The sequence below is a fragment of the Eleutherodactylus coqui genome, chromosome 10 (genome assembly GCF_035609145.1).
Source record: "Eleutherodactylus coqui strain aEleCoq1 chromosome 10, aEleCoq1.hap1, whole genome shotgun sequence".
NCBI classification, from domain to species: domain Eukaryota; kingdom Metazoa; phylum Chordata; class Amphibia; order Anura; family Eleutherodactylidae; genus Eleutherodactylus; species Eleutherodactylus coqui.
Genome location: NC_089846.1, coordinates 81,576,136 through 81,596,981, shown reverse-complemented (window position 1 = coordinate 81,596,981; position 20,846 = coordinate 81,576,136). Strand labels below are relative to the sequence as shown.

Here is a 20,846-nt window from a genome sequence, read left to right as displayed (position 1 = left end):
GTGGGCAGCAAATAACACGCATGTAACTCAAAAATGCATCTCCAGAGAAAAAGTAAAACTTTCTTTCCTCTTGTTGAGCTCTGCTTGTCGCCCTCTTTGTCATAGAATCACTGCAAGACATATTCTACGTACCTATGATATCTTAGCAATCTCATGATTGGGTGTGGGTCCGGCTGGCGCCCACATGTCTACTTATCTTGGCTATTATTTAATCCATAGATCTCTAATGTGTTTTTATTGGATATTTCCCTTTAGTCTAACTATTTTCTGTGTCTTCTATCTTCCGTTCTCCGTACCGTGGTAAGGGTACCATTACACTGAGCAGCTGCCTTTCAGATGGTCACTCAGAGAAGTCGCTGAAGTGCATGAAGTAAAGTTGTTTGGAAGCTTTGCCACAGAACACTTCTTGTTCATTAGTCATTGGCCAAGATATTGTTCACAAGGGATATCATCCCTGTGCAAATCTGCTTGCAAGTCATTCACATATGAACAACTGTAACTTTATGTAAGATAACCAGTGACTATTCTTAGGTAAGCCTGGACTAACAGACTGGTGCCCAGTAAGTGACGTACTGCCTGTCATCCTGCTGGCTGTGCGTGCACAGAATAACCATCATTTACTTTCGCTCTTTCGAGTAATTATTCGCACAATAGTCGTCCCATGTAGGTAAAGCCGCCCTCACTCTCTCAGCTAGGTTACCTGCGGTTTCACGTAAATACATAGACATCACATTCAGGTATTACCGTGAACTGTAAACTATATAGCATGTCAAAAACTCAGCTTTTTAGGGCTTTGACAGGTGAGCGTGTTTTCGCATCGTTTTTGCGTGCGGTAAAATTCCACCCACAAAATGCGCAGAATAGAATCCATTGATTTCCATAGGTTCATTCTCTCTCTTTTTTGTGTATTTGTGCACCAAAGAGGCCCATAGAGGTCTATGGGAGGTGTGCAAGCACACGATTCTGCACGCGCTAAACATGCATACCCACAATCACCTGCTCCTCGTTAAGTTAATTATCCATTTAAATCAGGGCGGGGTGATTCCCCTGCCCATGTGGACAAGCGGTGCCTGTGCAAATTCACACAGTGTTTGTGCAGGAACGAGTGCAAAATATACTTGTTCTGTGGGAAAAAAATTGTGTAGCAGCGAACGTATTGCGAAACACACTTGTCTGTCAAAGCCCGTGGGAACCTTTTATATGGAAGGAGTCTCGTGTTCACTCGTACGGTTTGTTAATACAGGCAGATTAATCTTTGCAATTTCCGTTTGATTGTTCAGTTGTTCACATTAACTGTATCAGTGAATGACAAAAACGGAACGGTCACTGTGCACACACAACGGGTTGTGAATGAGCAAACAATTATTTTTATGCCTGCCCAAATGATCGACAAATGCTAAGCTAAAGAATTATCATTGTTCAATCATTGGCCATGTTTACACTAAACAATTAGGCTGTTATAAGGGTAGATTCAAATACAGCAACCAAAACTGTCTGTCAGGCAAGACAATGAAGTTCTAGACATCATAAGAAAGTCAGATATTCAGTAATGTGCCATTGTGTTACAATTAGAGATGAGCGAGCATACTCGCTACGGCAAACTACTCAAGCGAGTAGTGCCTTATGTGAGTACCTGCCCGCTCGTCTCAAAAGATTCGGGTGCCGGTGGGGGGCGGGGAGCGACGGGGGGGGGGGGGATCTCTCTCTCACTCTCTCCCCTTGCTCCCCCCTGCTCATTCCCGCAACTCACCGCTCTTCCCCGCCGGCACCCAAATCTTTAGAGACGAGCGGGCAGGTACTCGCATAAGGCGCTACTCGCTCGAGTAGTTTGCCTTATCGAGTATGCTCGCTCATCTCTAGTTACAGTATATTGACCATTAGAACCGTGGGCCTCATTTATCACAACTGTCCAACGTAACACTAGATTCAATGAAGGAATAGCAAGCAAAGAAAAATCTGACTGGATGGCGTTAACGAATATGACGGACACATTTCTGGGGAAAACAAGATCAAACAACTTCAAACATATTGTGCCCGACATGTTGATTTGGGATGCAACATGTCCCTCCAAGTACGTTTCATGCACCCGGAGAGAAGCAGTGACTTATCAGATGACCGTGGTGGAAGATGTCACCAGGAACCGTGGGCCTCATTTATCACAACTGTCCAACGTAACACTAGATTCAATGAAGGAATAGCAAGCAAAGAAAAATCTGACTGGATGGCGTTAACGAATATGACGGACACATTTCTGGAGAAAACAAGATCAAACAACTTCAAACATATTGTGCCCGACATGTTGATTTGGGATGCAACATGTCCCTCCAAGTACTTTTCATTCACCCGGAGAGAAGCAGTGACTTATCAGATGACCGTGGTGGAAGATGTCACCAGGACACACGTGCAACTGAAAAATGGTATGAAGGAATGTGATTACTGCTGGAATAAGGGAGAATGCCGGCGGACAGAAAAGAAAAGTGATGTCTTCAAGTATTGTATCTAACTTCCCATATCTTCATGCCATACTTCATATGGAAGTATTTTTTTATTATACATCTGCCAACTGGTGATCTTATGTCTTGCTTATGTCAGTGTTTCTGGTGGCACAGTGCGCCACTTACTAATATAATATAGTGGGAGGGATTGGAGTTGGTCACAGGTCCTAAACCAGCAAAGCCGGACAGCAGTCGTGTGCTTACAGGACCTGTGATGATGTCACCATGATGTGATCAGGGGTGGAGCTCGGAGCCTCAGTGACTGATCACATGTCGGTGACATCATCACATTTAACTCACACAGTCACTCACAGACAGGTGGTCGTTAGTATTTTGATTTTACCCTATTCAGGATTTACTGTTTACAGGGACGTTTCTAAAACCTGTTTAATTACAATTCTATCTCCACTTCCTTATTGCCTGGAAATCTGTTCCTGGCAGTCAAACTCTGAGCACAAATTTGGAATCAGCGCCCAAAGCTCTCTAAGTTGCTTTGACATCTGCACTGGGGATTCCGCTTCCCTGCTCCATTTGGGGAGCGGTAAAAGGGAATCCCCGCGGCTGAACGGTTCCATCTTTGAACAGAACTGGCCTATTTTTTGGATGGAATAAAAAAGTTCTGCATGCAATGCTTTTTCTTCCAGTATTTTCAGCCGGATCTTTGACGGAACGATGCAGATGTGAAACCACTCTAAAAATTACAGACATTTTGTCCAGAAAAAAAAAAAAAAAAAATTCTTTTCTATAACATAATTTTTTGCTCAAATTCGCACGATCCGATGATTTTTTGAAAGATAATCATTCTATGTAAACGGCCCCTTACACCTGACAAACCTACACTGCAATAAGCAGAGCTGCAGAGCTTCTCGAGTATGTGATTTTTATAGTGAGTGATAAGCACAACACTCTATAATTGGAACCACCAAGCTGAATCTGTAATTGGTTGATCAAATGATTTTATCTTAAATTAACTTTCACGCAGGAAAGTCACATGCCCCTGTGTAAAATGAAGTCCGGGCCTCGGGGGTCATGTTCTGTGAATGCTAACCACTGAATCAGCAAAAGATGTTGCTGTGGCTCGTATACAGCATCCGTGATCCGCACATTCACCTTCCCTGCCCGCATAAAACACGCTCTGCATAGAAGACTGAAAGAAAAACATCACTGCTACACTGAAGTTAACTATAAACATAATGTTTATGTTAGCTTCCTTATTCATTAAGGATTATTGAAGCCCCTGTGTAAAACTGTGTGCGGAAAGGTCACCCTCCACTCAGCTCAGGGGGCTTGCTAGTTGGTTCTTAGTAGCCGTAATGGAAAATGATCAGTTTTCATTATTGTGGTCTATTAATAAGGCTTTTAGGGCTTTGTCTTGGCCTGAAATACATAGCAGTGGGGGAGGCTTATGAGTATTTGGCCTTTTGTATACACGTTTATGCAGTCTAGCTTGTACCTTGTCAAATATGTCTAAATCATTACATATAATAAAGGTGCTTTCTAGAGATGAGCGAGCATACTCATCCGAGCTTGATGCTCATTCGAGTATTAGGGTACCACGCGGTGCTCGTCTCGATTAAACGAGCACTGACCATTGAATTCAATGGAGCCGGCAATACAGCCGGCTCCATTGAAAGCAATGGGCTGCCAGCGAGCGCGGGATGAATTGTCGCGAAGGGCTTAAAAATATAAGCCCTTACCTGAAAATCATCCTAAAATGTGTAAAAAGTGAAAAAAAAATATACTCACCTTGTCCCGGCAGAACGACGTTAGCCCATTGAATTCAATGGAGCCGGCAATACAGCCGGCTCCATTGAAAGCAAGGGGCTTCCGGCGATCGCACAATGAATTTTCGGGAAGGGCTTAAATATATAAGCCCTTCCCTGCAATTCATCCAGAAATGTGTAAAAATAAAAAAAAAATATATATATACTCACCTGGTCCCGGCAGACGGTGTTCAGCTGCGGCCAGCTGGCAGTTCTCCTGAACTGCTCTCTGTAGTATTCAGCAGCCGGGGATTTAAAATCCCCGCCTGCTGAATGAGCTGCCTCTGATTGGTCACAGCCTGACCAATCAGAGGCAGATCTCACTCACACCCATTCATGAATTCATGAATAGGTGAGTGAATGCTGCCTCTGATTGGCTCAGCGCAGCTCTCAGCTGAATGACAGCAGTTCAGCACCACAGTGCAGGGGACAGCAGGAGAAGACCCGGCTGTGCCCCGGCAGCTGAAGGGAGGTGAGTATCTATTTTTTTTTGTTTTTTAAATCACTTTTAATTCATTTCCAGGGAATGGCTTATATGTAAAGCCCTTCCCTGAAAAAGAATTCAGGTGTGCCAGCGGAACATTGTCTTCAATGGAGTCGCCGGCAGCAGCGGCTCCATTGAAGAGAATGCCAGCATTTTTATTCTTTTTTACACTAAAATCTTTCTTTTTCAGGTAAGGGCTTATATTTTTAAGCCCTTCCCGAAAATTCATTTCGCGCTCGCCGGCAGCCCATTGCTTTCAATGGAGCCGGCTGTATTGCCGGCTCCATTGAATTCAATGGGCTAACATCGTTCTTCTGTGCCACAGCTGTTACAGCTGTGGCAGAGGAAAACGATCTTAAAGCTGACATCATTTTTTTTTTATTTTTACACATTTTAGGATGATTTTCAGGTAAGGGCTTATATTTTTAAGCCCTTCCCGAAAATTCATCCCGCGCTCGCTGGCAGCCCATTGCTTTCAATGGAGCCGGCTGTATTGCTGGCTCCATTGAATTCAATGGGCTAACATCGTTCTTCTCTGCCACAGCCGTTACAGCTGTGGCAGAGGAGAACGATCTTTATGCTGACAGTGGGGGGGGGAGGGGTGTCTCACTCTTGCCACTATTGTGGCTTAATAGTGAGACCTCGGAGCCCGAAATGCAGCCCTGCATGTTGCTCCTCGCCTGCCCTATCCATTTCTGTGTTTTTTACATGACTTTGGTGATTTGCTAAGATTTTCACAAATGAAAACCTTAGCGGAGCACCAGTCATATACAAAAATGCTCGAGTCGCCCATTGACTTCAATGGGGTTCGTTACTCGAAACGAACTCTCGAGCATCACTGAAAGTTCGACTCGAGTAACAAGCACTCAAGCATTTTGGTGCTCGCACATCTCTAGTGCTTTCCTGTATTGTGGCTGTCCACTTATGCTGCCTTGATAAGGAAGGACCTAAAAGAAATCCATATAGCATGGGGAGGAAGTATCTTCCGCCTCTGTTCTGCAAGGCTAAAACGAAGTTCAAGGGACACTATAATGGTGGTCATCTAGATGGGAAGACAAATGGCTTAAAGACAATCAAGACTATCAGAACATAAGAGGAGATGAAAAACTTCAAGATGTACAAAAACTTCCTAATAAATTGATTAAGGTTTACTCGGCACTCCGTGGTCCAGTGTTGGTCTTCGACTCCTAACTGGTGGCTTTATACTTCCTGTGGCTGAACTCAGCCCAAAGTCATCCCCACAGGTGGTGTATTTTAAGTGAATCTGTCTCTCAAAAGAATAGAAGAGGACGAGGAAGAAAAAGAAAAGTAAGAGGAAGAGGAAAAAGAAAAGAAAGAAGAAGCGGGAGAAGGCGTAGGAAGAAAAAGCCATTTTAGTGCATTGAACTCAGACAAACCATCCGAGGTTCAGATTCATGCTGAACTGAACTTTTGGCAACATTCAACTTGAAACAAGGTTCTACAGTTTTGGTTCACTCAACACTGATATGATCAATGATCTCCATAGGTCAGCGGTACATCTCCGCTGGTAAGCAAGCATTTTTATGCTCGAATAAACAAGCTAATCACACGTGTTTGTTTTGTTGGCTAATTGTTGGTCTCCTTGCATGGACCAACTGTTGAACGAACCAGCATTCTGAGTAATGCTTAGCCTCAATAATTGGACCATGTAAGAGAACCATAAGGGTAAAAAGTGAGGATATCTTACATTTTGCCAAATAGATTGCAGCACTAAATGTTCAACTATCTGGGTGAATCCTGTAAAAATGAGTACAATCATTGTAAACAACAATCCCTCCCCTAGAAGTTGTCGGAATGGATGAAACTTTCTCTGTGTGATTGTAACATTGATATAAGTAAGTAATTACAATATCAGAGCAAAAGGATTATTTATGGTGGAGAACTGACCCCTTGTAGGGAGGCTCTAGTACCCTGTTATGCCACCTCTAGCTTGGGTACTGAGAGGGCTACTACATGCCGGTCAGCTTCAGATCTTCAGGACCTGCTAGAAGTTCTACAATTATTGTCAAAACCAATCCCTCCACTAGAAGGAGTAAATATCTATACATACACTCATTGTTAGTAACATCACTCCCCTAGAAGGAGTATATAAATATATCCACTCATTGTCAAAGCCATCCCTTCCCTAGAAGTTGTCGGATGGAATGTAACTTTCTCCGTGTGATTGTAACGTTGATATAGTACATAGTGATTACAACATCAGAGCAAAAGGGTCATTTAATGTGGAGGACCGACACCTTGTAAGGAGGCTCTAGTACCCTGTTGTACTGTCTCTAGCTTGGATACAAGATGTGATATCGACAGACATGGAGGCTCTAGTACCCTGTTGTGCCACCTCTAGCTTGGATACAAGATGTAATACAGGTGGGCATGGAGGCACTAGTACCCTGTTGTGGCATCTCTAGCTTGGATACAACATGTGATACAGGCGGGCATGGAGGCTCTAGTACCCTGTTGAGCCGCCTCTAGGTTGGATACAATATGTATAATGGCAGGCATGGAGGCTCTAGTATGCTTTTATACCGCCTCAAGCTTGGATAGAAGATGTGATTCGGGACTGCATGGAGGCTCTAGTATCCTATATCGTTGAAGACCACGTGGTTCCACTCTGTAGCAGCCCAATTTCATCTTTCACGACACCCCTAAAAACAGTGGGTGTCAAAGACATGTAATGGGTGCCGCAAGGCTAAATGTCCTTTAGCCAAGCACTGGAAATGGTTCAGACAGACACAGGGGTTAACGATGGCACCCCCTGACTCTGGATGGCAGACAATGAAACAGTTGGAGCTGTTCGTGCTTGTCAGACGATCAGACGCTCTTCTCTACTGGCGGTCTGTAGGGGGTATCCTGAGCCCAATCACCTTGCGTGCCCTCACACATCCACTGGTCCCAACACCCCCTAACAATCTGGTCAGATGGTCCTCTCTACTGGTGGTCTGTAGGGGGCATCCTGAGCCCGGTCACTTTATGTGCCCTCACACATCCACGGGTCCCAACACCCCCTAACAGTCTGGTCAGACGGTCCTCTCTACTGGTGGTCTGTAGGAGGCGTCCTGAGCCCAGTCACCTTGTGTGCCCTCACACATTTACTGGTCCCAACACCCCCTAACAGTCTGGTCAGAATGGCCCGGTGGGGGACAATTCAGCAATACGACCATTCAGCTTCTCACATCCCAAAAATGCGCCCCTCTCAGACTCTGGTAACGGGGTGAAATCTCTTCTCTGTGTCATAGAGGCGTCTAGTGGTCAACAAGCTCCACACAAGCGGAAGAAGAGGTCACCACACACAAGGAGCCTCCAAGAGCCTTTTATAGGTCAAAGGAGAAACCGCTTTTAAGGTTTCAGGTGGCAAGACCATTCATCTAATCACCCTACAACTCTAATCATTTGTATATCTGCCTGAGATGGAGCCGCATGCCGGGTTTTACAGAAAAGCGACAACTTTTTCTAGGGCTGGAATTGTTATAAACAAATAATGTACATTGAGCAAATATCTGCATTTTACAACACTAGTGTGACAGGTTCACTTTGAGATACTTGGGTTCAGTCAATGAATTTTAGGATCGAGCTGCTTTGTCACTTGTATATGGACTGTATAGACAGAGTCACGATACTCAAGTGATTTTTTTCTTTAATCTGTATTAGAAGGTGGGAGCAGCAGAGGAGAACTAGGAAGTTTGTCGTCTCCACCAAGTGATCCCTTCGTTGTCCTAATCACTGTTTTTGCCTCTGATCATCTTTGTGTATTCAGAGAGCAGTTAATATTTAAGCAATCATGAATGCTCCATTGCATATATCAAAACAGCTCCCATCCTCTGCCAGGCCTGGTGCCGCACATGAATTCTAATGCCGCTCGCCTTTATTTAAACAAAATTAGGTTCTGTGTTCAATGCCAAGGGTTGTTTACAAATCATTGGTTTCTTCAATAATGCCACACGTAGCAATACAACATCCAGAAAGATAATGCATTTTTAAGCATATGCAATTACCATAAAGACATTAGCACTGGAGCTGCTACTTGACAGACTTAATACATACTTTCTAGGCTGCATTTCCGAGCTTGTCACAAAAGAAAGAAAAAAAAAAGGAAAATGAATGAAGGAGAGAAAGACGGGAAGAAAATATTCTAGATCTTTCATGACTGGCGCTGACAATGGTTCAACAAGATGCAATTTATCACTGGAAGACATCTTTATTGAAAGCTTCTGCTGTCTTGGGGCCCGTTCCAAATTTTCAGAATTCAATCTTATTTTATGAGAATGTGGAGTCAATGAAGCAAGAGGAAAGTGTGAATTAGCAGAGAGCACCCATTATGGTGAGCCATGGCATCGCTCCATGTCGGATCAGAACTAACGGCTTACCTCACAATGGTGGTTAAACAGGTGACTTTTGTTCTTTGAGTTAGGAGCAGCCAAACAATATTTCATAATCTCCTTGTGTGCCAGTGCATCTCGGTTGACCTGACTTTCAATTTTTACGCACATACGATAAATGTGCCCAGATTTGTCATCAATCATACAAATATATGGATTGCCGAAAGAACTCAGAAATACGGCTAGCATTTTTAGATGTGTATTCTCAGCGAGTACTGAGGAAGAGCTTCCCATACCTTGAAACGTGTATACAAGCTGGTTTTAATAATAAACTGAGATATTTTTGGCAAAATACCTAATCTCAATCATTTATACCACATCTGAAGGTTGCGCCACATTCACCCCTCCAAAAGAAAGTTTTCTTTTTCCTTGTTTGTTTTTCTACATGTCTACCCATTGGGTATTACGTTATATAGAGTGGGCTGCACCTTCCATAAACAAGAAGACCTATTCACCCCATCACAGCAACCAAGCTCGCTACTTGCACTTTCATCCCGTTTCTTCTCTACAGGGATTGCCCCACCTTTTTTCTGTTATTATTCTACACAGATACTGTATAGGGATGAACAGACTTGAGTCATGCCTTGGATAGGGGTGAGAAGACTTTGAAAATGATATATACAGTATATACTATAAAATTCTAGTAGTCTGTTAGAAACAACAACTTCGACAATGATGGCCACCATTATGGCACACTGCCATTGTCAGGCAGTTTTCTAAGACCCTACAACTGCCATGAAATAGGGTACAAAGGGTTTGGTGCACATCAGGGTGCAAATGTTAATATTTCATTGCTTGCAACTGTTTTATTAGTTTTGTGCCCCCCAGGTGCCAGTTTTGATTGGTGGATGGTGCAGCACAAAAATGATGGAGGAGGGCCTAAATGTTGCTAGGCGGGTCCAAGTACATAAAAGGAGGAGTCTTCAGCAGGGTGTAGTGATGATGCATCTGGAGGTGGCCTGAGCAGGAGAGAGTGTGTCAAAGTCCAGTGGAAAGGCCAATTCCTGCATGTTGATTAAGACCGATAAAGGAGGAAAGAGTTGTCGCTAAACCAACTCCAATTCCATCACACCTTCACCATCCGGAGATCAAGGCCCGTACCAGGAGAAAAACAAATGTACCATACCTACAATGAAAAGATGCTGTTACAAGCAGAGATGTGGTCTCAGCTTTCTGAAGTGTAGAAGCTGGGTCACGGCTCCCTGTAATTGGGCATTCACCCCTTGATCCCCAGTGGACATGAGACATAAAATTAAACAGTCAGCTAGCTCAGAGATCCCCAAGGTACTAGAAAGTCTATTTTCAGAGCTGCCTGAGGAGTCCACAGGCCTCTGCAGCCAAACTACAACCCCAAGTATACCCTAATAACTATAGGCTTAGCGCTGTAGTTTGACAATAGCTGGAAAGTCACTTATTGAGCACAGCAAAATATTGGAGAAGGTGGTTTATCCTGGCATGACTTGACAAATTTCTCCTTCAGGGCTCTAGGAAAGCTGCATTAGGTAGTTTGTAGGTGAAGTATGAGATATTGTGGGACAATTTGAGCAGTTTATTCAAAAAATAGGATCAAAGCTGAAGAAATTCACAGTAAGAACGGACTGTGTTCGCAGAAGGTAGGACATAGGGCCGGAAGGTCGCAGGACATCAGCGGATGAAATGCAAAGAGCTTGGGTTCAGGGGGAATACACCATGATTTATTGATATGAGGCAGAAAAGCAGTGATGATGTATATGAATAAGTAGGGTAATGACAGCAAAGAGCAAAGAGGAGATGAGGAAACGTAACTACATGGAACTTTCTGACACCTCAACCCAACCAACACAAAGACTATTAATATCAATGACAATGGACAATGCAAGAGATGGGGTGCAGTCCAGTGACAACAACAGAGATAAAGGAACAAAATATTGTCCTTCACTTCTACCCTTTTATGGAAAGTTTAAGGCACTTAAGTAATGCAAAAAGAACCTGATGCCCTTCTTCACATCAGGACATTGCCCCTGTCAAACGCAGCTTTGCCCTCGGAATCTGCACCTAAAACCTCATCAAATCCCAATTTGGTTCTATCCCAATTGTATCCCATGGGGTACCAAACTAGCTTTGTATGACTTCTGAAGGCAGCACATAGGGCCCCCATGGTTTTTGCCATGTAACTAGTTTTGAGGAATCTGGTTTTAGCTGAAAGAGACCTCAGTTTGTTACCCCAAGACAAGCGTGGTCTCTATAGCATGGTACTGAAGGGACAGACAGGAACATAGTCTATTACACAGGTTGGAGTGAGGACAGGTGCAGGTCTTGCATAGCATAAATGGACAGGCAGGAAGAGAGTGAAGTCAAGCGGCAATCAGATAAATCTTGGTCAAGGTACAAATCGAGGTCAGGACAGTATAAGATGGGAAAGCTGGATGAACAGCTATGGGTCAAATCAGAATTCAAAAACAACTAATAGCACCTTTACAGAACCAGGTGTAACCTATTGCTCAGGCACTCTCCAGTGGGGAAAGATGTGTTAAATAAACAGGAGCATCTAGATTGGATGGGGAAGGGAAAGCTGGGTACACACACTGCACACCCTTCAGGAGGCACTAAGAGTAGAGGGTAGTATGGTGTCTGCCATATATAGGGTGCTAGTAATGCCCATAGCCCACTGACAGGAGGATGTGGTGAAGAAAACTGCCTTCTGCAGCAATTAAAGTAATATAAAAAAAAAAAAACAAACACCAGAAAAAAAAAACTACAAGAAACCACGTAAACAGGCTTCTATACTTCCTTTGTGACTTCTGGGAATGATTCCAAATGGTTAAAAGTCATTAAACTCCTCAATTGCTGAAAGTCCTAGTATCTATATACATGTAGGAAAAGACTCTGCATAAAAATGAACATTAGCACTTTGGCATTTCTTTTCATCATTTTGATAAAAAAAAAAAGATCTACACAAAGAAGTCCGGCTATTAGAGCGGCAAAATGTAAAGAACAACAAAAAGGAGAAAATTATAATACTACTAATAATATTCCCAGCTTAACTCCGAGAAGTTTGTGTAGATTGTTCACCTCAGAAGCCGCGCTGCAGCATAATGCTATGTATGCGGCTCCTGCCGAGGAGCCAGAAAGTCAGAACAGCCTTTTGTTTGCGTACACAACAAACCTTTTAGTAATTTAAGGCATCGGTACACTAAAATTAGCCCGGTGGGAAGAGGAAATTTATTACAGCCTCCTACATTAATTATAACAATCCGACACTCAGTGCTTGTTAACACAAAATGTATTTTTCATTTGGCGTAGAATGAAATCAGCAGGCAAAAAGGAAAATAATCCCGAAGGGTAGATATAGGGGATAATGCATACCACACTGCAGATTGTAGGGTCTATGGAAAGGGTCGAAATCAGCAGACACAAAAGATGTTTTGTGGTCGGACAGTTTGGAAATTTTAGGAGAAAGGGAAATAACAAAGAGAAAATGTGTAATGTAACGATTTCAGCTGTGGAAGTTAACATGCAGCTCTGGAGTACAATACAGGATGTCACTCAGCAAAGCATAAGTACAGAATAGTGAGTGCAGCTCTGGAGTATAATACAGGATGTAACTTATAATCAGTAGAGGATACAACAGGGCACTAGAGCCTCCATGCCCACCTGTATGACATCTTGTATCTCAGCCAGAGGTGGTACAACAGGGTACTAGAACCTTTACTCCCACCCGTATCACATCTTGTATTCAAGCAAGAGGCAGTACAACAGGGTTCTAGAGTTTCCATGCCCGTCTATATCACGTCTTGTATCCAAGCCAGAGGCAGTACAACAGGGTACTATAGCCTTCATGCCCACCCGTATCACATCTTGTATCCAAGCTAGAGGTGGTACAACAGGGTACTAGAGCCTCCATGCCCACCTGTATCACATCTGTATCCAAGCTAGAGGTGGTACAACAGGGTACTAAAGCCCCCATGCCCATCTATATCACATGCTGTATGCAACCTAGAGACAATACAACAGGATATTAGAGCCTCAGTGCCAACAGTATCACATCTTGTGTCCAAGCTAGAGGTTGCACAACAGGGTACTAGAGCCTCCATGCCTGCCCGTATCACATCTTGTATCCAAGCTAGAGGTGGTATAACAGGGTACTAGAGACTCCATGCCCATAACACATCTTGTATCCAAACTAGAGGCAGTACAGCATAGTACTATAGCCTACATGCCCGCCCGTATCACATCTTGTATCCAAGATTGAGACGGTACAACAAGGTACTAGAGCCTCCATGCCCACCCGTATCACATCTTGTATCCAAGCTAGTGGCGGTACAACAGGGTATTAGAGCCCCTATGCCCGCCCGTATCACATCTTGCATCCATGCTAGAAGCAGTACAACAGGATACTAAAGCCTCCATGCCCAACCCGTATCACATTTTATATCCCAGCCAGCGGTAGTACAACAGGGTACTAGAGCCTTCATGCCCGCCCGAATCACATCTTGTATCCAAGCTAGAGGTGGTACAACAGGGTACTGGAGCCTCCATGCCCACCTGTATTACATCTTGTATCCAAGCTAGAGGTGGCACAACAGGGTACTAGAGCCTTCATACCCGCCTGTATTACATCTTGTATCCAAGCTAGAGACAGTACAACAGGGTACTCGAGCCTCCTTACAAGGTGTCGGTTCTCCACAATAAATGACCTTTTTGCTCTGATACTGTAATCACTATGTACTATATCAACGTTACAATCACACGGAGAAAGTTACATTCCATCCGACAACTTCTAGGGAAGGGATGGCTTTGACAATGAGTGGATATATTTATATACTCCTTCTAGGGGAGTGATGTTACTAACAATGAGTGTATGTATAGATATTTACTCCTTCCAGTGGAGGGATTGGTTTTGACAATAATTGTAGAACTTCTAGCAGGTCCTGAAGATCTGAAGCTGACCAGCATGTAGTAGCCCTCTCAGTAGCCCACTACCTGGCTCTTGCCTTGGACTATCCACCCTGTCATCTCTGTGCTCTGGGTATATAGTCTCACGCAGCGCTGGCAGCAAGAAGTTGCAAGGTGATTGGTGATGTAAGTCCCACAGCATCATCAAGGCAGCAGGCCCAGGGAGGGAGAATCTTGGCCGGCCTGTCAATGTACCACTTATGCAAGGGAGTTGGGGCCCGCTTCTTGGTCAGGGCCCACCAGGGGATTCAGCTGTTCCTCTGTGAGTCAGACTAAGCGGGTGTCATTGGGTTTTTCTTACGCTCTCCATCACATTTTTCACTGCACAGCTTAACTCTAACTATACAAAGCTTGATACAATTACATAGAGCAATGAACTCTGGAAATGGAAAACAAGATGTTTTGGATGCAGCTTTGGATGTGATTGTAGAACCAATTAATGCTATTTCTCACCTATAGATCTCAATAGGATTCCCAAACAGCTGCTTCCGGATCAGTAGATACGATGTAGCAATCATAAACTTGATTGTTGTATAGTGATAACTCGGTATACTGCATTGTAGAGCAGGGTAATTAGGTTATCATAACACATTCAAATAAGCAGTGGCCGGCTTCTTTAAAAATACCAATTATACGTGAAGAAGTAGAATTTGAGAACATCAGGGCTGGATTCAGGTGAGAGAACAGGTGGGGGTCATTGACTGCAGGCTGGCGGAGGCATGTGTATGTGATTCTACAATAGCCAGCTGTCATTTTAATGACCGCATTACATTTCCTCATAGGGAAAGTCGGAAGCAAGTTGTGCGCCGCTTCCTGCTCCCGCGTTGTTGATGCTGTACACTTTTAGACATATGAAGGGTATTGCTGGAGTCTCGCTAGTGCAGTTCACTTTGACAAAGCCGCTCGTCAAGAAGGTCATCACAAACTTTCTGCCATTTGTGGCCCTGAAGCAAAGCTTGTTACCCAACAAAGCACAATAGAAGGTGACACGAAGGCGTAAAACTGACAAACGCTTCACCTATGCAGGCAGCAAGCAAGGTCCTTAAAGTCAAACCTTCCCCGCGCCTTTTACTACTTCACTGAGAAATATGGAGCGCTCTCATCAGAAGGGCCACAATTTCTGCCTGGCTTTCTACGTGATAGCATTTTTATAGTGCAGGACAACGTTGGTTGGATTAACAAACTGAACGTAAATATATAATCCAGCTATATATCACTGCAATAATCGGGTTCACATACTAAAATAACCCAGTCTACCAGATTTTTGTACAGTAGTGTGAGTTGTTCTTAAACACAGAACTGGAGCAAGTTCTCTCCCAATTTTGTAAATAAGATAAATGTAAAAACAATCACTAAATAAGACTAAATAAAGTTTCATACAGAGTTAATAATACCACCATACAGAGCTACACACCATATATTACCACCATACAGAGTTCAATAATACCCCCATATGGAGCTACACACCATATATTACCTCCATACAGAGTTCAATAATACCCCCATATGGAGCTACACACCATATATTACCTCCATACAGAGTTCAATATTACCACCAGACAGAGCTACACATCATATATTACCTCCATTCAGTTCAATATTACCACCAGACAGAGCTACACACCATATATTACCTCCATACAGAGTTCAATAATACCACCATACAGAGTCTAAATGATATTATTAAACACAATATTGTCACCATAAACAATATTATCACACAAAGCCAAAACAATATAGCACAATATAAAGGCTAAACAACACCATCCTTCACAGCTTGAATACTACCGTCATACAGGACCTCACTAATACCCCCATATGATCATAAAGAGCCTAAATTATGCAACCATTCAAAGCCTCAATAATACCACAATAATACTACCATACAGAGCCTAAACAATACCTTCATCCAGAACTTTAATAATACCACCATAATATCAGCATACAGAGCCTAAATAATACTACCATGCAGAACCAGAATAATACCACCATACAGAGCTATTTATTTATGCGTTTGGCAGTTACAAATGCAAAAAAAAGTAAGTAAACCCTTTGGAATGATCTGGATTTCTGTACTGATTAGTAATAACATGTAGTCTGATTGTATCCAAGTTACAATTATAGACAAACACAATGTAACTAGTAGCACGAAAACTATTTATTGTGTGTGCCTTCCACTGAGCACACAGAACAACATCCACAGTGGAGGGTGAAAAGTAAGTGAACCTCTGTGTTGATGATTTCTCTAAGTGCTAATTGGCAAAAGGTGTTTCAGTTAAGGAGTTAAGATTAGCAGTGCAGGTTTCACACATGCTTTGAACATTAAATAAAGGCACACAAAGCCTGGTTGCTGACAAACTGTTCTGCTCGAGAATGACTGGCTAGTGTCAATAGAAAGAACTTTGAGAAGACGTGTTATAGAGACGCATGTGGATGGAACAGGCTACAGAAGCCAAAGACCTGAGTGTACAACCATCCACCGTGAGACAAATGATCTACTAATGGAGAAAGCTAAGGACTGTTCTACTCCTCCTAGGAATGGGTGTCTACTAAGATCACCACATGTGTAGACGCCCGGTATAGCTCCTGTGCTGGGGCCCTGACCATGTGAACTGAACCTCTAATTTCAAACCTTCACAAAAGAGCTGTCAATCTTTCTTGCTTCCTCCCCATCTGGGTGAGGCCCATGAAGGTCTCCCCTCTGCCTTATTTCATAGAGAGCAGATATTTAGTTTCTTGTGATCTAGATAGCTGATGTGAAGGAGCTCGGCTGCCCCAGGTGTGGGACTGGATACAAAGCATCTAAATGGATACATTGATGCAAAGCAGACAGCGGATGTTTTCCCCATCAGTCACACAATCACATGTTTTGCTAACTACATTGAGTGATAAATCACAAGGCTCCTTACCTGCACAGTGGAGGACACAACGCTCGCAGAGTCAGGCTTTTAACAAGAACATTCTCTAAAGTTCAAAATATGTTTTTGCGGCATTGAAGCTGTTAGCCAAAACTCCCAGAAAGGTCATATTTAACACGCTCAAATGCATTTATTATCCTTCTACATTTACATAAACTGCACAGCAGTGGCATTTACTCTCCTATCTGCAAACGTTCCTATCATTTTGCTCATCCTAATCTCTCTCGTTCATGAACAGAATGCAAGAAGTACAGTGAAGACTGACACATACACAGGCAGAGCACTAAGGCATTTCCTCTTGCAATTGCATGCAGTACAGTTTAATATACTGATAAGGTTCCTAGAGTTCTGCTCATCATGAGCTTTCTGGTTTATGAAAAGAATGCAAGAACTGCAGTGAGGACTGACATAAACACAGACAGGACAGCAAGGGCAAAGTCACACAGAAGAATCTGACGTGGAATTCCTCTTCTAAAACTACAGCAGAAATCTGTGAGTAAGGGCTCCATCAAACTAGCGTATACGCTGAGAAAAGGACCCATTGATTTCAATGGCTTCATTCACATTTGCTTTTTCTGTGCGCACATTTCTCTTGCACGCAAAAAGTAGAACCTGCTCCATGTTGTGCGAATTTGTGCACCAAAGGGCCCCATAGAAGTCTATGGAGGGGTGAACAAATGCACAGACAATACGGAATGGGACGCACGAAATACAGCGCAAAACCACCTGAAAAAAGACACGTCTGTACCTAATTAGACTAAATAGCCTTTTAAATCAGGGAAGGGAGGTGTTTTGCATGCGTATGAACCAGCCCTATGTAAAAGTACAGTGCAATGCGCAGACACAAACGCACGTCAACCTTATTAACCCTTTCCAATCCACTGGCTGACATCTGAAGACATTCTGATTGAAGGCTGTACGGCTCCGATGTCGGAAAACGTCCGGCAGGATATTCTTACTGTAGATTACTGGCCACTCTGTTGTCAGGGGCCTCTCCAGCATGTCACATACCGCAGTACTGGCCAGCAGATGGCGCCATTGTATAATGGCAGAAAGAGAAAGCCCCCTAGAAAACCCTGAATCCAAAATTGGATTGCAAGGAGTTAATAGCATAAATACGTTATACTGAAGCATGCGTATGTGTGAAGGAACCCTAAGACATGTATCTGCTTTAAGAAGCAGCATCTCATTCTTTTTTTCACACTGTGGATTTCAAATGTGCAGCGGAAAAATCCACAGCGTGAAGACAACAACACGGATTTCCATGTAAATGAATGGGTGCAGATTTGGTGCAGATTTTGCCGTGGAATGCAAACCATAAGAGTTTTTTGCAGTTACAACAGCAGGGGCCAACCTAAAGGGTTAACTGGTTGCTGAGGCAATGGACAGACTTGTATCAAACTCTGCGCCAATTTGTCACTATGTACTCCTGAGCATAACTAGTGAGTGTGATGAACTCAGGACTAGAATAGACTTGGTAACAGTACGGCAAACTTAGAACCAAGAAGTGTGAGCAGTGCTGATGGAGAGTCCTAAAAAGGGACGTCATTTTCTGCAGGGTCTGTATACCAGGGTAAGGAAGAGTGTGCAGTACATTGCCCTAAAGGGCCGAGGGCCCTGGCTTCAGAGAACAAAACTTTAGGTGCTGTTTGGAGCCTGTTGGAATTATGGATTGGCACTACAGTTTGTCAACAGAACAGAAGCTACAAGTATTGCCAGGAATGAGCCCCCCAATATAGGAATGAACAAACAGACACTGATTGAAGAACATCTGGACACTGCTATTTCTTTTTTGTAATCCATGAACCGTAAGTGAGTTCAACCTCTACAGTAATAGTAGTTGTGCACACTCATAGGGACGTAATCAGTGTAAAAGGCCTGATATATGACATCAACACTGCAGCAACTATTACTTGAAGAGGCATTACTCGCAGGTAAGGACAGAGGCCAAACATTATATAGTATAGAGTATGCTGGTATTACCCGGATATCTCCTGTACATAACAAGGCCGGATGATTGACGCTAGGCTAACTGGGCTTGAACTAACAACTAGGATTTTCTTGTGTAACAATGTGGAGAGTATACTGAGAATGGTGTGGTCAAGGAAAACATCCAGCGAAATGGGATCCTGTGGACAGAAACAACCTATCACTGAAAAGGGTCAATAAAGGATGTAGGAATTGTTCTGACCAACAGTCGCTGCAGAGTCAAGAGCAGCCGAATACATCACTGCTCAACTGAGGTGTCTGAATGCACAACTCGCCATTCCTTAGCAGCAGGCGACCAGTTCCAGCATCATTGTGTCTAAGAGAAACAGAAAAGTAGGACTCCAGGGAAAAAAAGAGCATAAAAATTGAGAGGAAGAACACCTTCTGGTTAGATGATCATGATTTCTGCTGTTGAGAAGGGGATCAGAATTTGGCACAAGCAGCATGAGCTGATGAACCCTTCCTGTCAGGCTGGTGGAGGTAAAGAATTGATGTATGGAAGGCTTTCTTGGTGAACTCTGGGCCCTCTGATGCCTGTGGATTGACGCCACAATGAACTGCCACAGATCTAAAAGCCAAAGACGGCCCAATGTGCTACTAGATGAGGGTTTCTAATAAAGTGACATTCAGTGTAGTAGACAAAATACTATAAAATACTGGTATTTTCCTTCCAAGAAAGGTGTATCTTGAAGCTCTTGGACCCTAATGGAAATTTTTTTAGAGTCATGTGTGAAGTGCCATTTATAAAGCGGTCTTCTTATGTGAACAAGGGGCATTTGGGACACCTCAGGCACGGGGAACACCTGCTTTCGCTGCACCCCCTGCTGATTGGCATCCAGTGGCAGCATGCATGCTATACAAAGCTCAAAACCAACTTCCAGCAGTAAAGATCTCCACAACTCTATAAAGATGCTCCACTGTATGTAATCAGCCATCAGCAGACCGTCGTGGAAACAAAGTGTCCAATATAATGTGTCGGCAACTTTATTACAAAACAAAAATGAGAATCAGGGAGGGAGTTGTGGATCCGGACAACACTTTGATGAGTTCTGTGGCTCCTGATCGTCCATGCAAATGTTTATTATTATATCCTAATGGGAAGTTGTCGCTGCTGCGAGAGAATCCATTTCCCAGAAGATGACTGTGAGTCTGTGTGCAGCATTTGATTTGAAAATCCGTAATCTCCTTCCTCTAAAACAACGTGATGATGATATTTCCCCGCAGATTCCTTTTATTTCATCTCAAGTTTGTCAGACGCCTGGCACGCTCCTCAGAGTTTACTTCGAGTAAAATGTGTCACATCAACCGCGTGAGATGGAGCCAGAGCTTGACAAGAGGAGGACGGTGAGAGGCCCACCTCATCACAGAAAAAGGAGAATGATGGAGGGAGATTAACTAAGGTTTATCTGTGTCTTTTCAACAGGATACTGTGATGAGCGGGGGCGGGGCAAGCTCTAGTGGTGGCCCCACCCTCTGTGCCTCTGCTTTCCCACCCCCAGGGAGTCACTAGTTACAGGATTTCCATCCTAATCCCTTCTGTTTCCCAGACTGTGTCTTTTTTTTTTAATTGGCATTTGACAATCCATAAAATTTGCTAATTTGTCAAAATTTGTCCCAGAACCTGGGAGAGAGGACAATATTATCCAGCATTCTTCCTTTGTACTACTGTCCCCAAGATCCTGTGGCACCTCTTCCATCTTTCAGGATGGTGTCCCTGCTGCCTTCAGTAGCTGGGGCACCCTGTGCATTGATTGTCTCTGGTACTTCATGTTCACATGAGCATCCCTGGGCAATGAGAGCAGCATGTAACGTCTTAGACTACTGATGCACCACCAGGTAGTCACAGACATTTTGTAAGATGAAGGAGA

General features: G+C 43.4%; 1 protein-coding gene across 2 annotated transcripts in view; it reads right to left on the bottom strand.

Moving 5' to 3' along the window:
- Nucleotides 1–20,846, bottom strand: part of DIAPH2 (diaphanous related formin 2) — a 1,247,874-nt gene that overhangs the window by 548,223 nt on the left and 678,805 nt on the right. The window lies entirely within an intron of this gene.